Source organism: Pseudophryne corroboree, unplaced genomic scaffold (assembly GCF_028390025.1).
Source record: "Pseudophryne corroboree isolate aPseCor3 unplaced genomic scaffold, aPseCor3.hap2 scaffold_401, whole genome shotgun sequence".
Classification (NCBI taxonomy): domain Eukaryota; kingdom Metazoa; phylum Chordata; class Amphibia; order Anura; family Myobatrachidae; genus Pseudophryne; species Pseudophryne corroboree.
In genome coordinates this window covers 552730-580585 of record NW_026970041.1, presented here as the reverse complement: position 1 = coordinate 580585, position 27856 = coordinate 552730, and positions in this window count along the sequence as shown.

The window sequence follows — 27856 nt, the reverse complement described above, 5'->3', positions numbered from 1 at the left end:
GTGATATATTAAAATCATCTTTCCAGCTTGAATTTCAATGATGCATTGGGGCAACGATTTTGTGAGAAACATCTTCACCCTTAAATAAAGATTTTCTTAATTCCTTACCTGTGTGCTAATTAGATATCACCTTGTTTTCACATTAAACAGACTTCCACATGAGAAAGCAGCAAGGATGCAGTGGCGTTAATGTTTCCTGGTGTCAACCTGTATTATTTCAGTAGACATTGAAATGAGGATGCATCTTGCTGCCTTTCCAATGAAGCAAGTTTAATTTAGTAATAGGTGAAAAACCATCCCTACAAAGGTGTTAATCAGAGACTTGGCTTTGTGGACACTTTTCAGAGAACAAATTTGTTAGCATAAAAATAAAGCCAGAAAATGAAGAGCTGTTTAATCACGCAATTTGATTTTTTTGCCAGCATATTTCTTTTTCTCTGCAACCCACTGCTAAATTGTGCTTCCTAGATGTTTTTATAAAATCACTGAATCAAATCTAACTCTGATTACATCAGAGAAGGCCAGGTACCCTACACCATAACAGGGGGTATGAAATTTGACTTGTCTACTTAAAGATCACCAAAATCTGATAACAAGGTCAATTAGGTCCCTGGGTGGGATTGAACCTCAACGCAACATCAGCAGGGGGCCCTGGCCTCATCACCATCCCAGGTCTTTCTCATGTATGTATCATGTATGTGTGTGTGATATATGTATGAATCATATATGTTTGTGATATATATATATATATATATATATATTCCATAGACAAAAAACCTTACGGTTTCACATGTCCCATTAAGGCTTCTTAGACATGATCGAAATTTCAGAAGCCTGTTGTAACTCTTCCACTCAAACTCCAAAAAGCAATGAAATTCCGATCATTAAGGCTGACGCCTTAATGGACGTGTTCCTTGCGCAATACAGATATGGTATGCCATCACAGCCTGTGGGTAAGTGCAGATTCAGCACTCTCACAGAGTGAGATTGCTGTCACTCACACAATGGTGGAGCTGCTAATTCACAGATTTGTGTGCTCATTGGAATACACACATGCAGTCTATGCAACTGAAGGTCTGAGCAGTTTTGTGGTGCTCCCATCCCACACAGTGCCCACAACCATCCCATTCAGTCAACACAACAAAGCCACCTTGTTACAACATCCTTCTAACTCCATACATCCATCTCACTTAGTATACACATTTAGCTCCCTCAAACATCTTGGTTAATTGCTAAACTATAATACCCCATCTACGGTCTATGCATCTACACTTACTTCCCCTATACACCCCCATGCTGCCCGGTCTTCCCCAATCCCTACTGCTGTGTTCTCCCATCTGTGCTAGTCTGTACTAACTTATCTGTACCATCTGTCTTTCCCCACCTGTGCATTGTCTGTACCACCGTTTCCTTCTCTCTGTGCTGCTCAGTGTTTCCTTCTTCAACGTCACTCCGCCTCCTCCAGTACATGGCACACTGTCTTCTCTCCCATCTGCACCAGTTTTCTACCCATCCATGCCAGTGTTTTCAACCCATCTGCACCATTTCCCCCATCTGCACCGCTCTGTCTCCCTTCCCATACTTGCTGCTTAATCTACCCCCTATCCACACCACTCTTACCCTATTCATGTAGCTGACATCCTGAAGGTAAATTTAGTGGATCCTGCGCTCTTGGCAGGGGGATAACCGCCACAGCCCACCCCCCAGTGGTCCGGAAACGCCTCCGTTGTGCAGACCATGCCCTGCCAATGGCATTCTAACGCTGTTTGCACGCCCCCCTCCTTCCCCGCAACCACCTCTGCCTATCAATCAGGCAGGGTGATAGCATCTCACTGGGCTCCTGGGGTACGCACGCGCAGTGCGGCCATTGCACGTGCGCACCTCACAAACTAATTCAGACTGCAATCGCTGCTGCTGCTGCGGTCTGAATTACCCCCTGTGTTTCTCTGTCCCCCCCATTAGTGCTGCTTAGTGTTCCCTCTATCCACACACTTCTGTTCCCCCATCCACACCGCTCTCCTCCCTCCAATCAACAACACTCTTACCTCATCTGAGCAGCTTTGTCTTCCGCTCAGACCTTCAGTTGCATAGACTGCATGTGTGTATTCCAATGAGCACACAAATCTGTGAATTAGCAGCTCCACCATTGTGTGAGTGACAGCAATCTCACTCTGTGAGAGTGCTGAATCTGCACTTACCCACAGGCTGTGATGGCATACCATATCTGTATTGCGCAAGGAACACGTCCATTAAGGCGTCAGCCTTAATGATTGGAATTTCATTGCTTTTTGGAGTTTGAGTGGAAGAGTTACAACAGGTTTCTGAAATTTCGATCATGTCTAAGAAGCCTTAATGGGACATGTGAAACCGTAAGGTTTTTTGTCTATGGAATTTCATCGCTTTTTTTAAATTTTTTTTTTTTATTCAGAAATGTAAAATTTCACTTAAAGAATAAACATTTGATTTTTTAAATGTTTAATGAAAATGTTCGTATAACATCACTGTTCTGTGCAAAATTATTTTATTAACCAAACCAAATTGTTTAAGGTCCGTACACACTTAACGATTTAATGAGCGACGTCGCTCATTTTATCGTTAAGTGTGTATGCAGCCAGCGACAAACGATGCGCGGCCCCGCGGGTCGGCAACAATCTTCGCTGTCGGTAGGGCATGCAGGAAGGATGTGGACTGTCGTCCACGACCTTCATGCAGGGCTGGCGGGGGCGTGACGTCACTGAGCGATATGAGCGGTCATATCGCTCAGTGTGTACAGTCGGCCGCCGGCCGGCCCGGGAGGGGAAACATTAGACGATGTAGCTCACAGAGCGACATCGTTTAATGTGTACGGGCCTTTAGACTTTGGTCAAAATATTTTGCTGCCTTTGCAGCTGATGCAGGGAGGGGGGTAGGCGGCAGCAGCCTGTAACTGAGGCTGGAGGTAGGCGTGAAATGCATTGCTTGTACGTGTGAGTGCGTGGTGTCAGGTGCTGCGCGTGTATATGTGTGTGTGTGTCAGGTGCTGCCTGTGTATGTGTGTGTCAGCTCCTGTGTGTATGTGTGTGTCAGGTGCTGCGTGTATATATGAGTGTGTCTGATGGTGCGTGTGTATGCGTCAGCTGCCGCACGTGTGTGTGTGTGTGTGTGTCAGGTGTTGCGGGTGTATATGTGTGTGAGTATCAGGTGCTCCGCGTGTGTACAAGTGTATGTCTGGTGCTGTGCATGAATACGTATGTCTGTGTCAGGTGATGCGCGTGTACATGAGTGTGCGTCAGGTGCTGCGCGTGTACATGAGTGTGCATTAGGTGCTGCGCGTGTACATGAGTGTGCGTCAGGTGCTGCGTGTGTACATGAGTGTGCGTCAGGTGCTGCGCGTGTACATGTGTGTGCGTCAGGTGCTGCGCGTGTACATGTGTGTGCCTCAGGTGCTGCACGTGTCTATGTGTGTGTGAGTAAGGCACTGCGTGTGTATGTGTGTGTCTGATGGTGTGCGTGTATATGTATGTGTCAGGTGCTGCGTGTATATGCATGTGTCAGGTGCTGCGTGTATATGCATGTGTCAGGTGCTGCATGTTTATTTTATTGTGTCTGATGGTACGTGTGTGTGTCAGGTGCCGCACGTGTATGTGTGTGTGTGTCAGGTGTTGCGCGTGTATGTGTGGGTCAGGTGCTGCATGTTTATTTTATTGTGTCTGATGCTACGTGTGTGTGTGTGTCAGGTGCCGCACGTGTATGTGTGTGTGTCAGGTGTTGCGCGTGTATGTGTGGGTCAGGTGCTGCATGTTTATTTTATTGTGTCTGATGCTACGTGTGTGTGTGTCAGGTGCCGCACGTGTATGTGTGTGTGTCAGGTATTGCGCGTGTATGTGTGTGTCAGGTGCCGCGCGTGTATGTGTGTGTCAGGTGCCGTTCCCCTTCTTCCCATCCCAGCTCTCTCTGTAGAATACAGCTCTGCACCCAGAGAGAGGGAAAGACTAGGGGGCTGATCACTGCACTGCTCACTTTTTGGTCATGAGTTCGGCCTCCTGTTTCTTCCAGTGCTGTGTTCCTGCAGCCTAGCCCTCCCTGTTGTGCCAGAGAATCAGCCCTTCCTTCCCCTGACAGAGAGAGAGAGCCCGAGGCAGATACACTCTTCCCGTAGCTGGCCTACCCCCAGTACTTCAGCACTGGCTATGCGGCAGTCAACAAAGGAGACCAGCAGGGGGTTCTGGCAGCATCAACTGTGGCCGCAGCTGGATCGGGGAGGCCTGCAGTGTCTGAGGTGGGCAACACTTCCTCCGCCGCTGTCACCTTCCCCTGCCGGAGAGAAAGCCAGAGACATACCCTTCCCGCAGCTGGGATACCCCTAGTACCTCAGCGCTGGACAGGCAGAAGTCTATGGAGGGGACCGGCAGGGGTTTCGGGCCGCAGCAGTAGCAGCGGCCGCAGTCAGATCAGGGAGGCCTGCAGGGTCAGAACTGGGCAGCACTTCCACCAACACTGTCACCTCTGTGCTGGGCATGTACACCAGTCCGTACGGACGGAGGTGTCCACAACAGGCAGCAGTATAATGAGTCAGACAAACTCATTACACGCTGCCCACTGCTGCGCCGCATGCCCTCGATGGAGGAAGCCTAGATGCGGTCCCTAGCGGCAGCGAGGGAGAAGGGTGATCACATCACCCTTCAACCCGGCACCTCACAATCAGCTGGGGATCTGCAGTAGCTTCATCTCTCTCTTCCTCTCCCTCTCTGACAGCACAGCAGCCCCTCTGGGTCCCATGTAGCTCTGCCCCCCTGCTCACAGTTCACTCGGCCTCTCCTGATTAAAAAGAAAATAAGAGCCTGACCTGCTGCTCAGATGCGAGGAGGGGACGGGCGGTAGGTCCTCTGTGAGTACACTACACAGTCAAAATTAACTCTGACTCCTCACAACAGTGTGGACTGCAGGCGACGTCAGATGCCAATTTGGGTGTGCTTGCCGCACTACCTGCCCATCAAGCCCAACGTGGCATTTTGTATTAGGAACCCTATAACAGCATTCCGACATCCCTCCCTATGACGCTGCCATCCATACACTGCCGCTCTCATACATCCGTACACCGCCACTCTCATACATCCGCACACTGCCGCTCTCACACAACTGTACACTGTTGCTCTCATACATCCATACACTGCCGCTCTCATACATCCGTACAACCCCGCTCTCATACATCCGTACAACCCCGCTCTCATACATCCGTACAACCCCGCACTCTTACAGCCGCACTCTTACAGCCGTACTCTTACAGCCGTACTCTTACAGCCGCACACTGCCGCACTCTTACAGCCGCACACCGCCGCACGCATACAGCCGCACACCATCGCACTCATACAGCCGCACACCGACGCAGTTATACAGCCGTACATTGCCGCTCTCATACATCCGCACACTGCCGCTCTCATACATCCGCACACTGCCGCTCACATCTATACATACATAGCCTCCATACATCTACACATCCAATCCCCGCGCAAGGGAACACTGAAATCACTATCACTTTTCCCCGGGGTGTGACCACAGCCAGCCACTACTCCGGCCACCTTCTTGTGACACCAAAATGCATCTTACCTATCAGTGTGTGTGCATATATATATATATATATATATACAGCCAGTTCCCAGGAACAAAAGTCCTCCCCCGCTTCCGCTAAGTCCACAGCATGACGCTGGGGCTCCACTGGTGGAGCCAGGTGCGGTGGGGGCCCGTCTCAAGTGCTTCAGCAATCAGTGAGCTTGCTCACAGGTGGATCCCTGGATTCTACAAGTAGTGTCTCAGGGATTCAAGCTGGAATTCGAGACGTCGTCCCCTCGCCGTTTCCTAAAATCTGCCTTGCCAACATCTCCCTTGGACAGGGAGGCTGTGATAGAGGCAAATTCACAAGCTGTATTTGCAGCAGGTGATAGTCAAGGTACCCCTCCTTCAACAAGGAAGGGGTTACTATTCCACAATGTTTGTGGTACCGAAACCGGACGGTTCGGTGAGACCCATTTTAAATTTTAAATCTTTGAACACGTATATAAAACGGTTCAAGTTCAAGATGGAATCGCTCAGGGCGGTTATCTCAAGCCTGGAGGAAGGGGATTACATGGTATCACTGGACATCAAGGATGCTTACCTGCATGTCCCCATTTACTCTCCTCACCAGGAGTACCTCAGATTTGTGGTACAGGACTGTCATTCTGCGGCGGGACTGCCGCATTCTAGATCAGTAAAAGCCCATTCCACGAGGAAGGTGGGCTCTTCTTGGGCGGCTGCCCGAGGGGTCTCTGCTTTACAACTTTGCCGAGCTGCTACTTGGTCGGGGTCAAACACATTTGCAAGATTTTACAAGTTTGACACCCTGGCTGAGGAGGACCTGGAGTTCGCTCATTCGGTGCTGCAGAGTCATCCGCACTCTCCCTCCCGTTTGGGAGCTTTGATATAATCCCCATGGTCCTTACGGAGTCCCAGCATCCACTTAGGACGTCAGAGAAAAATAAGAATTTACTTACCGATAATTCTATTTCTCATAGTCCGTAGTGGATGCTGGGAACTCCGTAAGGACCATGGGGAATAGCGGCTCCGCAGGAGACTGGGCACAAAAAGTAAAAGCTTTAGACTAGCTGGTGTGCACTGGCTCCTCCCCCTATGACCCTCCTCCAAGCCTCAGTTAAGATACTGTGCCCGGACGAGCGTACATAATAAGGAAGGATCTTGAATCCCGGGTAAGACTCATACCAGCCACACCAATCACACCGTACAACTCGTGATCTGAACCCAGTTAACAGTATGATAACCGTAGGAGCCTCTGAAAAGATGGCTTCCAACAATAAACAACCCGATTTGTTTGTAACAATAACTATATACAAGTATTGCAGACAATCCGCACTTGGGATGGGCGCCCAGCATCCACTACGGACTATGAGAAATAGAATTATCGGTAAGTAAATTCTTATTTTCTCTGACGTCCTAGTGGATGCTGGGAACTCCGTAAGGACCATGGGGATTATACCAAAGCTCCCAAACGGGCGGGAGAGTGCGGATGACTCTGCAGCACCGAATGAGAGAACTCCAGGTCCTCCTCAGCCAGGGTATCAAATTTGTAGAATTTAGCAAACGTGTTTGCCCCTGACCAAGTAGCTGCTCGGCAAAGTTGTAAAGCCGAGACCCCTCGGGCAGCCGCCCAAGATGAGCCCACCTTCCTTGTGGAATGGGCTTTTACAGATTTTGGCTGTGGCAGGCCTGCCACAGAATGTGCAAGTTGAATTGTACTACAAATCCAACGAGCAATCGTCTGCTTAGAAGCAGGAGCACCCAGTTTGTTGGGTGCATACAGTATAAACAGCGAGTCAGATTTTCTGACTCCAGCCGTCCTGGAAACATATATTTTCAGGGCCCTGACTACGTCCAGCAACTTGGAGTCCTCCAAGTCCCTAGTAGCCACAGGTACCACAATAGGTTGATTCATGTGAAACGCTGAAACCACCTTAGGGAGAAATTGAGGACGAGTCCTCAATTCCGCCCTATCCGAATGAAATATCAGGTAAGGGCTTTTATAGGATAAAGCCGCCAATTCTGATGCGCGCCTGGCTGAAGCCAGGGTCAACAGCATTACCACTTTCCATGTGAGATATTTCAAATCCACTGTGGCAAGTGGTTCAAACCAATGTGATTTTAGGAACCCTAAAACTACATTGAGATCCCAAGGTGCCACTGGAGGCACAAAAGGAGGCTGTATATGCAGTACCCCTTTGACAAACGTCTGAACTTCAGGCACTGAAGCCAGTTCTTTCTGGAAGAAGATCGACAGGGCCGAAATTTGAACCTTAATGGATCCTAATTTTAGGCCCATAGACAATCCTAGACTGCAGAGTGGATTGGGCTTCTTGGCTACTGGACATTAGCTCCAGAGGGACGATCACAGGTTCAGCCTGGATGGGTCCCGGAGCCGTGCCGCCGGCCCCCTTACAGAGCCAGAAGAGCGAAGAGGTCCGGAGAAAGCGGCGGCAGAAGACGTTCCTGTCTTCAAATAAGGTAGCGCACAGCACTGCAGCTGTGCGCCATTGCTCTCAGCACACTTCACACTCCGGTCACTGAGGGTGCAGGGCGCTGGGGGGGAGCGCCCTGAGACGCAATAAAAACAATATAAAAACCTTATATGGCTAAAAAAAATGCATCACATATAGCTCCTGGGCTATATGGATGCATTTATCTCCTGCCAGTTTCCTGAAAAAAGCGGGAGAAAAGGCCGCCGTGAAGGGGGCGGAGCCTTTCTCCTCAGCACACAAGCGCCATTTTCTTTCACAGCTCCGCTGGAAGGACGGCTCCCTGACTCTCCCCTGCAGTCCTGCACTACAGAAACAGGGTAAAACAGAGAGGGAGGCACTATTGGCAGCTAATATATAAATACAGCAGCTATAACAGGGAGTAACACTTATATAAGGTTATCCCTGTATATATATAGCGCTCTGGTGTGTGCTGGCAAACTCTCCCTCTGTCTCCCCAAAGGGCTAGTGGGGTCCTGTCCTCTATCAGAGCATTCCCTGTGTGTGTGCTGGGTGTCGGTACGATTGTGTCGACATGTATGAGGAGGAAAATGATGTGGAAGCAGAGCAATTGCCTGTGTTAGTGATGTCACCCCCTAGGGGGTCGACACCTGACTGGATGGTAGTAATTAAAGAATTACGTGACAATGTCAGCACTTTGCAAAAAACTGTTGACGACATGAGACAGCCGACAAATCAATTAGTGCCTGTTCAGGCGTCTCAGACACCGTCAGGGGCGCTAAAACGCCCGTTACCTCAGATGGTCGACACAGACCCTGACACGGATACTGAATCCAGTGTCGACGGTGATGAGACAAACGTAATGTCCAGTAGGGCCACACGTTACATGATCACGGAAATGAAGGAGGCATTAAACATTTCTGACACTACAAGTACCACAAAAAAGGGTATTATGTGGGGTGTGAAAAAACTACCAGTGGTTTTTCCTGAGTCAGATGAATTAAATGAGGTGTGTGATAAAGCGTGGGTTTCCCCCGATAAAAAACTGCTGATTTCTAATAAATTATTGGCACTATACCCTTTCCCGCCAGAGGTTAGGGCACGTTGGGAAACACCCCCTAGGGTAGATAAGGCGCTCACACGCTTATCAAAACAAGTGGCGTTACCGTCTCCTGATACGGCCGCTCTCAAGGAACCAGCTGATAGAAGGCTGGAAAATATCTTAAAAGGTATATACACACATACCGGTGTTATACTGCGACCAGCGATCGCCTCAGCCTGGATGTGCAGCGCTGGAGTGGCTTGGTCGGATTCCCTGACTGAAAATATTGATACCCTGGATAGGGACAGTATATTATTAACTATAGAGCATTTAAAGGATGCATTACTATATATGCGAGATGCACAGAGGGATATTTGCACCCTGGCATCTAGAGTAAGTGCGATGTCCATTTCTGCCAGAAGAACGTTATGGACGCGACAGTGGTCAGGTGATGCGGATTCCAAACGACATATGGAAGTATTGCCGTATAAAGGGGAGGAGTTATTTGGGGTCGGTCTATCGGACCTGGTGGCCACAGCAACGGCTGGAAAATCCACCTTTTTACCCCAGGTCACCTCTCAGCAGAAAAAGACACCGTCTTTTCAAACCCAGTCCTTTCGTCCCTATAAGGGCAAGAGGGAAAAAGGCCGCTCGTTCCTGCCCCGGGGCAGAGGAAGGGGAAAAAGACTGCACCATGCAGCCTCTTCCCAGGAGCAGAAGCCCTCCCCCGCTTCTGCCAAGTCCTCAGCATGACGCTGGGGCTCTGCAAGCAGACTCGGGCACGGTGGGGGGCCGTCTCAAGAATTTCAGCGCGCAGTGGGCTCACTCGCAAGTGGACCCCTGGATCCTGCAGGTAGTATCACAGGGGTACAAATTGGAATTCGAGACGTCTTCCCCTCGCTGGTTCCTGAAGTCTGCTCTACCAACGTCTCCCTCCGACAGGGAGGCAGTATTGGAAGCTATTCACAAGCTGTATTCCCAGCAGGTGATAATCAAGGTACCCCTCCTACAACAGGGAAAGGGGTATTATTCCACGCTGTTTGTGGTACCGAAGCCGGACGGCTCGGTGAGACCAATTTTAAATCTAAAATCTTTGAACACTTACATAAAAAGGTTCAAATTCAAGATGGAGTCACTCAGAGCAGTGATAGCGAACCTGGAAGAAGGGGACTATATGGTATCTCTAGACATCAAGGATGCTTATCTCCATGTCCCAATCTACCCTTCTCACCAAGGGTACCTCAGGTTTGTGATACAAAACTGTCATTATCAGTTTCAGACGCTGCCGTTTGGATTGTCCACGGCACCACGGGTCTTTACCAAGGTAATGGCCGAAATGATGATTCTTCTTCAAAGAAAAGGCGTATTAATTATCCCTTACTTGGACAATCTCCTGATAAGGGCAAGGTCCAGGGAACAGTTAGAGGTCGGAGTAGCACTATCTCAGGTAGTGCTACGTCAGCACGGGTGGATTCTAAATATCCCAAAATCACAGCTGATTCCAACAACACGTCTACTGTTCCTAGGGATGATTCTGGACACAGTCCAGAAAAAGGTGTTTCTCCCGGAGGAGAAGGCCAGGGAGTTATCCGAGCTAGTCAGGAACCTCCTAAAACCAGGACAAGTGTCAGTGCATCAGTGCACGAGAGTCCTGGGAAAAATGGTGGCTTCTTAGGATTGGATGCTGGTAACCACGGATGCCAGCCTGAGAGGCTGGGGAGCAGTCACACAGGGAAGAAATTTCCAGGGCTTGTGGTCAAGCATGGAAACGTCTCTTCACATAAATATCCTAGAGCTAAGGGCCATTTACAATGCCCTAAGTCAAGCAAGGCCTCTGCTTCAGGGTCAACCGGTATTGATCCAGTCGGACAACATCACGGCTGTCGCCCACGTAAACAGACAGGGCGGCACAAGAAGCAGGAGGGCAATGGCAGAAGCTGCAAGGATTCTCCGCTGGGCGGAAAATCATGTGATAGCACTGTCAGCAGTGTTCATTCCGGGAGTGGACAACTGGGAAGCAGACTTCCTCAGCAGACACGACCTCCACCCGGGGGAGTGGGGACTTCATCCAGAAGTCTTCCAAGTGATTGTAAACCGTTGGGAAAAACCAAAGGTGGACATGATGGCGTCCCGTCTCAACAAGAAACTGGACAGATATTGCGCCAGGTCAAGGGACCCTCAGGCAATAGCGGTGGACGCTCTGGTAACTCCGTGGGTGTTCCAGTCGGTATATGTGTTCCCTCCTCTTCCTCTCATACCAAAAGTACTGAGAATCATAAGAAGGAGAGGAGTAAGAACGATACTCGTGGCTCCGGAATGGCCAAGAAGAACTTGGTACCCGGAGCTGCAAGAGATGCTCACGGAGGACCCGTGGCCTCTACCTCTAAGGAAGGACCTGCTCCAGCAGGGACCTTGTCTGTTCCAAGACTTACCGCGGCTGCGTTTGACGGCATGGCGGTTGAACGCCGGATCCTGAAGGAAAAAGGCATTCCAGATGAAGTCATCCCTACCCTGATCAAGGCCAGGAAGGATGTAACTGCAAAACATTATCATCGCATTTGGCGAAAATATGTTGCGTGGTGTGAGGCCAAGAAGGCCCCTACGGAGGATTTTCAACTGGGTCGTTTCCTACATTTCCTGCAAGCAGGATTGTCTATGGGCCTAAAATTAGGATCCATTAAGGTTCAAATTTCGGCCCTGTCGATCTTCTTCCAGAAAGAACTGGCTTCAGTGCCTGAAGTTCAGACGTTTGTCAAAGGGGTACTGCATATACAGCCTCCTTTTGTGCCTCCAGTGGCACCTTGGGATCTCAATGTAGTTTTAGGGTTCCTAAAATCACATTGGTTTGAACCACTTGCCACAGTGGATTTGAAATATCTCACATGGAAAGTGGTAATGCTGTTGACCCTGGCTTCAGCCAGGCGCGCATCAGAATTGGCGGCTTTATCCTATAAAAGCCCTTACCTGATATTTCATTCGGATAGGGCGGAATTGAGGACTCGTCCTCAATTTCTCCCTAAGGTGGTTTCAGCGTTTCACATGAATCAACCTATTGTGGTACCTGTGGCTACTAGGGACTTGGAGGACTCCAAGTTGCTGGACGTAGTCAGGGCCCTGAAAATATATGTTTCCAGGACGGCTGGAGTCAGAAAATCTGACTCGCTGTTTATACTGTATGCACCCAACAAACTGGGTGCTCCTGCTTCTAAGCAGACGATTGCTCGTTGGATTTGTAGTACAATTCAACTTGCACATTCTGTGGCAGGCCTGCCACAGCCAAAATCTGTAAAAGCCCATTCCACAAGGAAGGTGGGCTCATCTTGGGCGGCTGCCCGAGGGGTCTCGGCTTTACAACTTTGCCGAGCAGCTACTTGGTCAGGGGCAAACACGTTTGCTAAATTCTACAAATTTGATACCCTGGCTGAGGAGGACCTGGAGTTCTCTCATTCGGTGCTGCAGAGTCATCCGCACTCTCCCGCCCGTTTGGGAGCTTTGGTATAATCCCCATGGTCCTTACGGAGTTCCCAGCATCCACTAGGACGTCAGAGAAAATAAGAATTTACTTACCGATAATTCTATTTCTCATAGTCCGTAGTGGATGCTGGGCGCCCATCCCAAGTGCGGATTGTCTGCAATACTTGTATATAGTTATTGTTACAAACAAATCGGGTTGTTTATTGTTGGAAGCCATCTTTTCAGAGGCTCCTACGGTTATCATACTGTTAACTGGGTTCAGATCACGAGTTGTACGGTGTGATTGGTGTGGCTGGTATGAGTCTTACCCGGGATTCAAGATCCTTCCTTATTATGTACGCTCGTCCGGGCACAGTATCTTAACTGAGGCTTGGAGGAGGGTCATAGGGGGAGGAGCCAGTGCACACCAGCTAGTCTAAAGCTTTTACTTTTTGTGCCCAGTCTCCTGCGGAGCCGCTATTCCCCATGGTCCTTACGGAGTTCCCAGCATCCACTACGGACTATGAGAAATAGAATTATCGGTAAGTAAATTCTTATTTTTCTCTGACGTCCTAAGTGGATGCTGGGACTCCGTAAGGACCATGGGGATTATATCAAAGCTCCCAAACGGGAGGGAGAGTGCGGATGACTCTGCAGCACCGAATGAGCGAACTCCAGGTCCTCCTCAGCCAGGGTGTCAAACTTGTAAAATCTTGCAAATGTGTTTGACCCCGACCAAGTAGCAGCTCGGCAAAGTTGTAAAGCAGAGACCCCTCGGGCAGCCGCCCAAGAAGAGCCCACCTTCCTCGTGGAATGGGCTTTTACTGATCTAGAATGCGGCAGTCCCGCCGCAGAATGACAGTCCTGTACCACAAATCTGAGGTACTCCTGGTGAGGAGAGTAAATGGGGACATGCAGGTAAGCATCCTTGATGTCCAGTGATACCATGTAATCCCCTTCCTCCAGGCTTGAGATAACCGCCCTGAGCGATTCCATCTTGAACTTGAACCGTTTTATATACGTGTTCAAAGATTTAAAATTTAAAATGGGTCTCACCGAACCGTCCGGTTTCGGTACCACAAACATTGTGGAATAGTAACCCCTTCCTTGTTGAAGGAGGGGTACCTTGACTATCACCTGCTGCAAATACAGCTTGTGAATTTGCCTCTATCACAGCCTCCCTGTCCAAGGGAGATGTTGGCAAGGCAGATTTTAGGAAACGGCGAGGGGACGACGTCTCGAATTCCAGCTTGAATCCCTGAGACACTACTTGTAGAATCCAGGGATCCACCTGTGAGCAAGCTCACTGATTGCTGAAGCACTTGAGACGGGCCCCCACCGCACCTGGCTCCACCAGTGGAGCCCCAGCGTCATGCTGTGGACTTAGCGGAAGCGGGGGAGGACTTTTGTTCCTGGGAACTGGCTGTATATATATATATATATATATATGCACACACACTGATAGGTAAGATGCATTTTGGTGTCACAAGAAGGTGGCCGGAGTAGTGGCTGGCTGTGGTCACACCCCGGGGAAAAGTGATAGTGATTTCAGTGTTCCCTTGCGCGGGGATTGGATGTGTAGATGTATGGAGGCTATGTATGTATAGATGTGAGCGGCAGTGTGCGGATGTATGAGAGCGGCAGTGTGCGGATGTATGAGAGCGGCAATGTACGGCTGTATAACTGCGTCGGTGTGCGGCTGTATGAGTGCGATGGTGTGCGGCTGTATGCGTGCGGCGGTGTGCGGCTGTAAGAGTGCGGCAGTGTGCGGCTGTAAGAGTACGGCTGTAAGAGTACGGCTGTAAGAGTGCGGCTGTAAGAGTGCGGGGTTGTACGGATGTATGAGAGCGGGGTTGTACGGATGTATGAGAGCGGGGTTGTACGGATGTATGAGAGCGGCAGTGTATGGATGTATGAGAGCAACAGTGTACAGTTGTGTGAGAGCGGCAGTGTGCGGATGTATGAGAGTGGCGGTGTACGGATGTATGAGAGCGGCAGTGTATGGATGGCAGCGTCATAGGGAGGGATGTCGGAATGCTGTTATAGGGTTCCTAATACAAAATGCCACGTTGGGCTTGATGGGCAGGTAGTGCGGCAAGCACACCCAAATTGGCATCTGACGTCGCCTGCAGTCCACACTGTTGTGAGGAGTCAGAGTTAATTTTGACTGTGTAGTGTACTCACAGAGGACCTACCGCCCGTCCCCTCCTCGCATCTGAGCAGCAGGTCAGGCTCTTATTTTCTTTTTAATCAGGAGAGGCCGAGTGAACTGTGAGCAGGGGGGCAGAGCTACATGGGACCCAGAGGGGCTGCTGTGCTGTCAGAGAGGGAGAGGAAGAGAGAGATGAAGCTACTGCAGATCCCCAGCTGATTGTGAGGTGCCGGGTTGAAGGGTGATGTGATCACCCTTCTCCCTCGCTGCCGCTAGGGACCGCATCTAGGCTTCCTCCATCGAGGGCATGCGGCGCAGCAGTGGGCAGCGTGTAATGAGTTTGTCTGACTCATTATACTGCTGCCTGTTGTGGACACCTCCGTCCGTACGGACTGGTGTACATGCCCAGCACAGAGGTGACAGTGTTGGTGGAAGTGCTGCCCAGTTCTGACCCTGCAGGCCTCCCTGATCTGACTGCGGCCGCTGCTACTGCTGCGGCCCGAAACCCCTGCCGGTCCCCTCCATAGACTTCTGCCTGTCCAGCGCTGAGGTACTAGGGGTATCCCAGCTGCGGGAAGGGTATGTCTCTGGCTTTCTCTCCGGCAGGGGAAGGTGACAGCGGCGGAGGAAGTGTTGCCCACCTCAGACACTGCAGGCCTCCCCGATCCAGCTGCGGCCACAGTTGATGCTGCCAGAACCCCCTGCTGGTCTCCTTTGTTGACTGCCGCATAGCCAGTGCTGAAGTACTGGGGGTAGGCCAGCTACGGGAAGAGTGTATCTGCCTCGGGCTCTCTCTCTCTGTCAGGGGAAGGAAGGGCTGATTCTCTGGCACAACAGGGAGGGCTAGGCTGCAGGAACACAGCACTGGAAGAAACAGGAGGCCGAACTCATGACCAAAAAGTGAGCAGTGCAGTGATCAGCCCCCTAGTCTTTCCCTCTCTCTGGGTGCAGAGCTGTATTCTACAGAGAGAGCTGGGATGGGAAGAAGGGGAACGGCACCTGACACACACATACACGCGCGGCACCTGACACACACATACACGCGCAATACCTGACACACACACATACACGTGCGGCACCTGACACACACACACGTAGCATCAGACACAATAAAATAAACATGCAGCACCTGACCCACACATACACGCGCAACACCTGACACACACACATACACGTGCGGCACCTGACACACACACACACACACACGTAGCATCAGACACAATAAAATAAACATGCAGCACCTGACCCACACATACACGCGCAACACCTGACACACACACACATACATGTGCGGCACCTGACACACACACGTACCATCAGACACAATAAAATAAACATGCAGCACCTGACACATGCATATACACGCAGCACCTGACACATGCATATACACGCAGCACCTGACACATACATATACACGCACACCATCAGACACACACATACACACGCAGTGCCTTACTCACACACACATAGACACGTGCAGCACCTGAGGCACACACATGTACACGCGCAGCACCTGACGCACACACATGTACACGCGCAGCACCTGACGCACACTCATGTACACACGCAGCACCTGACGCACACTCATGTACACGCGCAGCACCTAATGCACACTCATGTACACGCGCAGCACCTGACGCACACTCATGTACACGCGCATCACCTGACACAGACATACGTATTCATGCACAGCACCAGACATACACTTGTACACACGCGGAGCACCTGATACTCACACACATATACACCCGCAACACCTGACACACACACACACACACACGTGCGGCAGCTGACGCATACACACGCACCATCAGACACACTCATATATACACGCAGCACCTGACACACACATACACACAGGAGCTGACACACACATACACAGGCAGCACCTGACACACACACACATATACACGCGCAGCACCTGACACCACGCACTCACACGTACAAGCAATGCATTTCACGCCTACCTCCAGCCTCAGTTACAGGCTGCTGCCGCCTACCCCCCTCCCTGCATCAGCTGCAAAGGCAGCAAAATATTTTGACCAAAGTCTAAAGGCCCGTACACATTAAACGATGTCGCTCTGTGAGCTACATCGTCTAATGTTTCCCCTCCCGGGCCGGCCGGCGGCCGACTGTACACACTGAGCGATATGACCGCTCATATCGCTCAGTGACGTCACGCCCCCGCCAGCCCTGCATGAAGGTCGTGGACGACAGTCCACATCCTTCCTGCATGCCCTACCGACAGCGAAGATTGTTGCCGACCCGCGGGGCCGCGCATCGTTTGTCGCTGGCTGCATACACACTTAACGATAAAATGAGCGACGTCGCTCATTAAATCGTTAAGTGTGTACGGACCTTAAACAATTTGGTTTGGTTAATAAAATAATTTTGCACAGAACAGTGATGTTATACGAACATTTTCATTAAACATTTAAAAAATCAAATGTTTATTCTTTAAGTGAAATTTTACATTTCTGAATAAAAAAAAAAAATTTAAAAAAAGCGATGAAATTCCATAGACAAAAAACCTTACGGTTTCACATGTCCCATTAAGGCTTCTTAGACATGATCGAAATTTCAGAAACCTGTTGTAACTCTTCCACTCAAACTCCAAAAAGCAATGAAATTCCAATCATTAAGGCTGACGCCTTAATGGACGTGTTCCTTGCGCAATACAGATATGGTATGCCATCACAGCCTGTGGGTAAGTGCAGATTCAGCACTCTCACAGAGTGAGATTGCTGTCACTCACACAATGGTGGAGCTGCTAATTCACAGATTTGTGTGCTCATTGGAATACACACATGCAGTCTATGCAACTGAAGGTCTGAGCGGAAGACAAAGCTGCTCAGATGAGGTAAGAGTGTTGTTGATTGGAGGGAGGAGAGCGGTGTGGATGGGGGAACAGAAGTGTGTGGATAGAGGGAACACTAAGCAGCACTAATGGGGGGGACAGAGAAACACAGGGGGTAATTCAGACCGCAGCAGCAGCAGCGATTGCAGTCTGAATTAGTTTGTGAGGTGCGCACGTGCAATGGCCGCACTGCGCGTGCGTACCCCAGGAGCCCAGTGAGATGCTATCACCCTGCCTGATTGATAGGCAGAGGTGGTTGCGGGGAAGGAGGGGGGCGTGCAAACAGCGTTAGAATGCCATTGGCAGGGCATGGTCTGCACAACGGAGGCGTTTCCGGACCACTGGGGGGTGGGCTGTGGCGGTTATCCCCCTGCCAAGAGCGCAGGATCCACTAAATTTACCTTCAGGATGTCAGCTACATGAATAGGGTAAGAGTGGTGTGGATAGGGGGTAGATTAAGCAGCAAGTATGGGAAGGGAGACAGAGCGGTGCAGATGGGGGAAATGGTGCAGATGGGTTGAAAACACTGGCATGGATGGGTAGAAAACTGGTGCAGATGGGAGAGAAGACAGTGTGCCATGTACTGGAGGAGGCGGAGTGACGTTGAAGAAGGAAACACTGAGCAGCACAGAGAGAAGGAAACGGTGGTACAGACAATGCACAGGTGGGGAAAGACAGATGGTACAGATAAGTTAGTACAGACTAGCACAGATGGGAGAACACAGCAGTAGGGATTGGGGAAGACCGGGCAGCATGGGGGTGTATAGGGGAAGTAAGTGTAGATGCATAGACCGTAGATGGGGTATTATAGTTTAGCAATTAACCAAGATGTTTGAGGGAGCTAAATGTGTATACTAAGTGAGATGGATGTATGGAGTTAGAAGGATGTTGTAACAAGGTGGCTTTGTTGTGTTGACTGAATGGGATGGTTGTGGGCACTGTGTGGGATGGGAGCACCACAAAACTGCTCAGACCTTCAGTTGCATAGACTGCATGTGTGTATTCCAATGAGCACACAAATCTGTGAATTAGCAGCTCCACCATTGTGTGAGTGACAGCAATCTCACTCTGTGAGAGTGCTGAATCTGCACTTACCCACAGGCTGTGATGGCATACCATATCTGTATTGCGCAAGGAACACGTCCATTAAGGCGTCAGCCTTAATGATCGGAATTTCATTGCTTTTTGGAGTTTGAGTGGAAGAGTTACAACAGGCTTCTGAAATTTCGATCATGTCTAAGAAGCCTTAATGGGACATGTGAAACCGTAAGGTTTTTTGTCTATGGAATATATATATATATATATATATATATATCACAAACATATATGATTCATACATATATCACACACACATACATGATACATACATGAGAAAGACCTGGGATGGTGATGAGGCCAGGGCCCCCTGCTGATGTTGCGTTGAGGTTCAATCCCACCCAGGGACCTAATTGACCTTGTTATCAGATTTTGGTGATCTTTAAGTAGACAAGTCAAATTTCATACCCCCTGTTATGGTGTAGGGTACCTGGCCTTCTCTGATGTAATCAGAGTTAGATTTGATTCAGTGATTTTATAAAAACATCTAGGAAGCACAATTTAGCAGTGGGTTGCAGAGAAAAAGAAATATGCTGGCAAAAAAATCAAATTGCGTGATTAAACAGCTCTTCATTTTCTGGCTTTATTTTTATGCTAACAAATTTGTTCTCTGAAAAGTGTCCACAAAGCCAAGTCTCTGATTAACACCTTTGTAGGGATGGTTTTTCACCTATTACTAAATTAAACTTGCTTCATTGGAAAGGCAGCAAGATGCATCCTCATTTCAATGTCTACTGAAATAATACAGGTTGACACCAGGAAACATTAACGCCACTGCATCCTTGCTGCTTTCTCATGTGGAAGTCTGTTTAATGTGAAAACAAGGTGATATCTAATTAGCACACAGGTAAGGAATTAAGAAAATCTTTATTTAAGGGTGAAGATGTTTCTCACAAAATCGTTGCCCCAATGCATCATTGAAATTCAAGCTGGAAAGATGATTTTAATATATCACTTGTACATTTTGTATTGCTCTTCTGGTGACAATGTAGTTTGTTTTTGTCAATTACCATTTTAATAATAGGGTAAAGAAAATGAAGTGGATTTTTGAAAGAAAACAATACTGTCAATATACTATTAAAACAAATTAAAATGGTAAAAGTTATTGTACTTTAAGTAAAAATAAAAGAGACAAAATATCAATCCCAGTTTTGGATTACTTTAATTAACAAAAAAAAAATGCATATAGCAGAGGATAGTTTCAATCTGCCTACCTCTGGGTTATGGGCCCAGCATGCTTCCATTGCAGTACTCTGCTGCACATGTAAGTTCAAGAGATCCTGAAGCACTCACTCATCATGGGAAAGTACCAATGTGTTTCTTCGTTGGTTGATGGAAGAAACATCTTACAAAAACTCTCCAGATTATTGACTTTTTAAAGCAGGGCTGGCCAAACCAGTCCTCGAGATCTACTAACAGTTCACATTTTCTAGACTACCTAGCTGGTGCACAGGTGTAGTCATTACTAATTAAGATGTGCTGCATTCATTCCTAACTGACCATTCTACAGATCTCCAGGAGGCCTGGAAAACATGAACTGTTGGAAGATCTCGAGGACCGGTTTGGCCAGCCCTGTTTTAAAGTTTTTCTAGGAAACGTTTTAGATGAATGCTTATTAGCCTTTGTCAGTATGGACTTTTGCAAAGTGTCTCTGTGGCACAATCAGTTAGTATGTACGGCTATTAACCAAAAGGTTGGTGGTTCAATCCCACCCAGGGACCTAATTGACCTTATCAGATTTTGGTGATCTTTAAGTAGACAAGTCAAAATTTCAAACCCCCTGTTATGGTGTAGGGTACCTGGCCTTCTCTGATGTAATCAGAGTTAGATTTGATTCAGTGATTTTATAAAAACAGCTAGGAAGCACAATTTAGCAGTGGGTTGCAGAGAAAAAAAATATGCTGGCAGAAAAATCCAATTGAGTGATTAAACAGCTCTTTATTTTCTGGCTTTATTTTTATGCTAACAAATTTGTTCTCTGAAAAGTGTCCACAAAGCCAAGTCTCTGATTAACCCCTTTGTAAGGATGGTTTTTCACCTATTACTAAATTAAACTTGCTTCATTGGAAAGGCAGCAAGATGCATCCTCATTTCAATGTCTACTGAAATAATACAGGTTGACACCAGGAAACATTAACGCCACTGCATCCTTGCTGCTTTCTCATGTGGAAGTCTGTTTAATGTGAAAACAAGGTGATATCTAATTAGCACACAGGTAAGGAATTAAGAAAATCTTTATTTAAGGGTGAAGATGTTTCTCACAAAATCGTTGCCCCAATGCATCATTGAAATTCAAGCTGGAAAGATGATTTTAATATATCACTTGTACATTTTGTATTGCTCTTCTGGTGACAATGTAGTTTGTTTTTGTCAATTACCATTTTAATAATAGGGTAAAGAAAATGAAGTGGATTTTTGAAAGAAAACAATACTGTCAATATACTATTAAAACAAATTAAAATGGTAAAAGTTATTGTACTTTAAGTAAAAATAAAAGAGACAAAATATCAATCCCAGTTTTGGATTACTTTAATTAACAAACAAAAAAATGCATATAGCAGAGGATAGTTTCAATCTGCCTACCTCTGGGTTATGGGCCCAGCATGCTTCCATTGCTGTACTCTGCTGCACATGTAAGTGCAAGAGATCCTGAAGCACTCACTCATCATGGGAAAGTACCAATGTGTTTCTTCGTTGGTTGATAGAAGAAACATCTTACAAAAACTCTCCAGATTATTGACTTTTTTTAGTTTTTCTAGGAAACGTTTTAGATGAATGCTTATTAGCATTTGTCAGTATGTACTTTTGCAAAGTGTCTCTGTGGCGCAATCAGTTAGTGTGTACGGCTCCCTATGGGAGAATTCCGTTTGTTCGATTCAGCCTTAATATAAGGGGCCCCCTCAACCCTAAACTTGGCAGAGGGATCTTTAAAAAAAAATGGAGCCTTTGACTCGGACCGTCAGTGAGGCTGGCAGGTGGTTTTCATACTGGGCTATCCAGCTCTTCGGTGGCGGTGGCAGGGACATTCAGAAAAGGGCCAGCACAGCAACATGCATAATAATGGCAATACAGTATGGACCACAGGGACTGGACAAAGTGATGGGGTAAAAGGAGGGGGGAGGGTTTAGTTGGCCTGTTAATTGTTTTCCTGCTTAAATTGAGCAGTTGGTGGATACACTTTAAAAAGCAATATTGGCACTGTGGCCCCATTATTTCTGTTCTTAATACTTGGAGCCATGAACAAGTGTCCCCTTTGTCCCCCCTGTCACCGGGCCTGTTCAGGCGTTACCTATGGAGAAGCTGCGACATGACATCCTAGGACACGATACTGCACCATGCATCACCATTATATTTCAGTGTGCCTTGTCAATATTTAAATCTTGTTCTGTGTGACGTGAGTTGTAAATGGTTGAAAATCTCTGTGCTACAGTATCGTCACCATGTAGTTATAACAACACCGCAAAACCACCAAAAGACGTGTTTTGGTAGAGGGACTGCTGGAGGGGCCCATTGGGGCCCCCAGTTTGCTACCCCACCCCAGTATACCTGTGCTGTAGCCAGTGGAAGGGGCACTATCTTCCCGGTGATCTCTTAGGGAAGATGGTGCCGCACATAGAAAGCAAAGACTCTGGCTGCACTCTCCTGCCCTCGCTCTAAGCAAGGTGATCGGGCCACAAAAGGACCCCTGTCGGACCCCTGCCGGACCCCGGCCTGTGGGCCACAAAAGGATGCATTGGGGGCGGCATGCGGCCCATGGGTTTGACACCCCTGCCCTAGAGTATCAAAATTTGTTTCACGGCACCCCTAGGCCAAAGTTTTTTTTATTGAGAAATTCAGAAAAAAATATAAAATTAAGTAAATTGTGTTTATAGCATGTCATCCTCAGGTTCAGTTATGTTGTGAGGGAATGGTTTTGCCAATTTAATAAAGTATAAATAATTTTAATTGGTCCTGGACCACCAAACTATGCTACCAGTGCAAGAACCCCAGTTTGGAAACTACTGCCATAAAATAAACCTTTTTTGTTTTTTTTAAACTACATGTAATACACCTTAGAGCTCAGTTCCTAAAAGGTTTTAAACCCTTGCATACAGTAAACTACACATATTTAAAAATCCTACACCGGGCACAAGTGCTCACGGGCCAATTTCATGGCAGTCTCGGATAGGAGGGCATTGTGGATTCACCAAGGGAATGCTGATGCTGACTCCAAGAAGAAAGGGAGTCTCTTCCCTATGAAGGTGAAGCCTTGTTTGGCGACGGCCTAGTTAATTTGATCTCGGCAGCTCCCGCAGGTAAGTCATCCTTCTTGCCCTATGTTCCCTCTCAACGGATGAAGACGCATCATTATCTGACGCAGTCATTTCGGCCCAATAGATATGCAAGAAGTTAAGATTCCCCTTTCTTTGCAGGTAGAGGAAGGAAAAGAGGGAAGAGGTCTGTAGCCTCTTCAAGATCGCAGGAGCAGAGATCGTCCTCTGCTGCCAAATCCACTGCATGACGCTGGGGCTCTCTTGCAGGAGCCCGCACCAGTGGGGGGCACGTCTAAAACTCTTCAGTCAGTTCTGGATTCATTCGGACCTGGACTCGTGGGTTTTACAAATAGTGTCCCAAGGGTACAAACTGGGGTTTCAAGACGTTCCCCCTCACCGATTGTTCAAATCAGCCTTAGTCAGCAGGGAGAAGGTTTTTATTCAAGCCTCTTCGTGGTCCCGAAGCCGGACGGCTCAGTCAGACCAATCTTAAATCTGAAATCCCTTAATTTCTACCTAAAGAAATTCAATTTCAAGATGGAATCTCTCAGGGTAGTGATCTCCAGTCCGGGGGATAAAGGAGATTTCATGGTTTTGGTAGACATAAAGGATGCCTACTTATATGTTCCCATTTAGCCACTGCATCAAGCTACCTGAGGTTTGCAATTCAGGATTGTCATTACCAATTTCAGACGTTGCCGTTTGGTCTGTCCACGGCTCCGAGGATTTTCACCAGGGTGATGGCGGAAATGATGGTTCTCCTTCGCAAGCAAGGAGTCACAATTATCCCGTACTTGGATGATCTCCTGATAAAGGCGAGATCCAGGGACCAGTTGGTGCAAAACATCTACTCTCCCTGACAGTTCTTCAACAACATGGTTGGCTCCTAAACTTGCCAAAATCGCAGTTGGTCCCAATGACGCGGTTGTTGTTTTTGGGAGTGATACTGGACACAGAAGAGGTTTTCTTCTAGTGGAAAGGCTCTGGAGATCCAGAGTCTGGTCAAACAAATTCTGAAACCAGCAAGAGTGTTAATCCATCAATGCATTCAGTTGCTGGGGAAGATGGTTGCGGCCTACGAGGCCATTCAGTTTGGCAGGTTCCATGCCAGAGTGTTCCAGTGGGACCTGTTGGACAAGTGGTCCGGATCCCACCTACACATGCACCGGAGGATAATCCTGTCTTCCAAGACCAGAATCTCACTCCATTGGTGGCTGCACAGTTCTCACCACCTAGAGGGGCGATGGTTCGGGATCCAGGACGGGATCCTAGGGACCACGGATGCAACCCTCCGAGGCTGGAGAGCAGTCACACAGGGGGAAAACATCCAAGGAAGATGGTCAAGTCTTCCTTGGATGTTTTCATCTCCACATAAATGTTCTGGAGTTAAGGGCCATTTAATAACTGCAGACACAGTACGCACTGGGACGGGTGCCCAGCATCCTCTACGGACTAAGAGAAAAGGATTTACCGGTAGGTATTAAAATCCTATTTTCTCTAACGTCCTAGAGGATGCTGTGGACTCCGTAAGGACCATGGGGATAGACGGGCTCCGCAGGAGACATGGGCACTTTAAGAAAGACTTTAGTTCTGGGTGTGCACTGGCTCCTCCCTCTATGCCCCTCCTCCAGAACTCCAGAATCCTCCAAGTTCCGAGTAGCCGCAGGCACCACAATAGGTTGGTTCAAATGAAACGCTGAAACCACCTTAGGCAGAAATTGGGGATGAGTCCTCAATTCCGCCCTATCCATATGGAAAATCACATAAGGGCTTTTACATGACAAAGCCGCCAACTCTGACACACGCCTGGCCGAAGCCAGGGCCAATAGCATGACCACTTTCGACGTGAGATATTTTAACTCCACGGTTTTAAGTGGCTCAAACCAATGTGATTTAAGGAAATCCAACACCACGTTGAGATCCCAAGGTGCCACTGGAGGCACAAAAGGAGGCTGAATATGCAGCACTCCTTTAACAAAAGTCTGAACTTCCGGCAGGGAAGCCAGTTCTTTTTGGAAGAAAATCGACAGAGCCGAAATCTGGACCTTAATGGACCCCAATTTGAGGCCCATATTCACCCCTGACTGTAGGAAGTGCAGGAATCGACCCAGTTGAAATTCCTCCGTTGGGGCCTTCCTGTCCTCACACCAAGCAACATATTTTCGCCATATGTGGTGATAATGTTTTGCGGTCACGTCCTTCCTGGCTTTGATCAGCGTAGGAATGACTTCCTCCGGAATGCCCTTTTCCTTCAGGATCCGGTGTTCAACAGCCATGCCGTCAAACGCAGCCGCGGTAAGTCTTGGAACAGACAAGGCCCCTGCTGCAGCAGGTCTTGTCTGAGCGGTAGAGGCCATGGGTCCTCCGAGATCATTTCTTGAAGTTCTGGGTACCAAGCTCTTCTTGGCCAATCCGGAATAATTAGTATAGTTCTTACTCTTCTCCTTCTTATTATCCTCAGCACCCTTGGTATGAGAGGAAGAGGAGGAAACACATAAACCGACCGGTACACCCACGGTGTCACTAGAGCGACCAACGCTATCGCCTGAGGGTCCCTTGACCTGGCGCAATAGTTTTCTAGCTTTTTGTTGAGGCGGGACGCCATCATGTCCACCTGTGGCCATTCCCATCGGTTTGTAATCAGCCGGAAGACTTCTGGATGAAGTCCCCACTCTCCCGTATCTGCTGAGGAAGTCTGCTTCCCAGTTGTCCACTCCCGGAATAAACACTGCCGACAGTGCTAACACGTGATTTTCCGCCCATCGGAGAATCTTCGTGGCTTCTGCCATCGCCATCCTGCTTCTCGTGCCGCCTTGTCGGTTTACATGGGCGACCGCCGTGATGTTGTCTGACTGAATCAGTACTGGCTGACTTTGAAGCAGGGGTCTTGCCTGACTTAGGGCATTGTAAATAGCTCTTAGTTCCAGAATATTTATGTGTAGGGACATTTCCTGGCTTGACCATAGTCCCTGGAAATTTCTTCCCTGTGTGACTGCTCCCCAGCCTCGAAGGCTGGCGTCCGTGGTTACCAGGACCCAGTCCTGTATGCCGAATCTGCGGCCCTCCAGAAGATGAGCACTCTGCAGCCACCACAGTAGAGACACCCTGGTCCTTGCAGACAGGGTTATCCTCTGATGCATCTGAAGATGCGATCCGGACCACTTGTCCAACAGATCCCACTGAAAGATCCGTGCATGGAACCTTCCGAACGGAATTGCTTCGTAAGAAGCTACCATCTTTCCCAGGACTCGCGTGCAGTGGTGCACCGACACCTGTTTTGGTCTTAGGAGGTCTCTGACTAGCGATGACAACTCCTTGTCCTTCTCCTCCGGGAGAAACACCCTTTTCTGTTCTGTGTCCAGAACCATCCCCAGGAACAATAGACGTGTTGCAGGAACCAGCTGCGACTTTGGAATATTCAGGATCCAGCCGTGCTGTTGTAGCACCTGCCGAGCAAGTGCTACTCCGATCAACAACTGTTCCTTGGACCTCGCCTTTATCAGGAGATCGTCCAAGTACGGGATAATTATAACTCCCTTTTTTCGCAGGAGTATCATCATCTCGGCCATTACCTTGGTAAACACCCTCGGTGCTGTGGACAGACCAAACGGCAGCGTCTGGAATTGGTAATGACAGTCCTGTACCACAAATCTGAGGTACTCCTGGTGAGGAGAGTAAATGGGGACATGCAGGTAAGCATCCTTGATGTCCAGTGATACCATGTAATCCCCTTCCTCCAGGCTTGAGATAACCGCCCTGAGCGATTCCATCTTGAACTTGAACCGTTTTATATACGTGTTCAAAGATTTAAAATTTAAAATGGGTCTCACCGAACCGTCCGGTTTCGGTACCACAAACATTGTGGAATAGTAACCCCTTCCTTGTTGAAGGAGGGGTACCTTGACTATCACCTGCTGCAAATACAGCTTGTGAATTTGCCTCTATCACAGCCTCCCTGTCCAAGGGAGATGTTGGCAAGGCAGATTTTAGGAAACGGCGAGGGGGAGACGTCTCGAATTCCAGCTTGAATCCCTGAGACACTACTTGTAGAATCCAGGGATCCACCTGTGAGCAAGCCCACTGATTGCTGAAGCACTTGAGACGGGCCCCCACCGCACCTGGCTCCACCAGTGGAGCCCCAGCGTCATGCTGTGGACTTAGCGGAAGCGGGGGAGGACTTTTGTTCCTGGGAACTGGCTGTATATATATATATATATATATGCACACACACTCATGTATATACATGTATACACAAATACACGTATGTACATGTTTATGTATGTATAATACACTGATAGAGTACATTGTATTTATGAATTAATTGCTTCCCGATTCTGCAGCAGCATCATCAGCACCATCAGTGTTACACACAGTCACTTCACACTGACTGCTGCACAACACATCACTTAATTTCCGGGCCGCCCGCCACCTGGTGAAGAGACATGGGAGATGAAGGACCAGCAGTGCCACGTTGAGCGGAAGTATTGTGAATTAGTTACCCACACACTCCTTGTGACACCTGCTCCCCGTCTGCCCTCCCACCCGCCGCCTGCCATCCGGAACCCGCACTGACAAGTAAGTCTCAGCAGAATGTGTCTGCCGGCGGCTCCCAGTCCCCCCTAGAGGAACACTGCCAGTGGTGTGGCAGCCGCGGCAAACTAGGACTGAGAGACCGCAGCGGGAGGAAAGCACGGGTGGGCGGGAGGAGAGCATAGGCGGACATCACCACGTCACATTGCAAGGTGACACCAGTCCCCCCAGTGAGGCCGCCGACGAATGCACTCAGCATAGTATTAGCAGCAGGCAGAGGGGGGGCGGGCGCAGCGGTGGTGGGAGGTACGGAAATGAGCTACAGGCTAGGCTCCACCGATCACACACTCAGCGATCACTGTGCCACAGCAAGCGTGGCGTGCAGCGGTGCTGGACATTAGGGAGTGCCTGTGCGCACCAGGCACCCCCTGTACGCACGCCTATGCGCTACCACCCCCCATATGCCACACT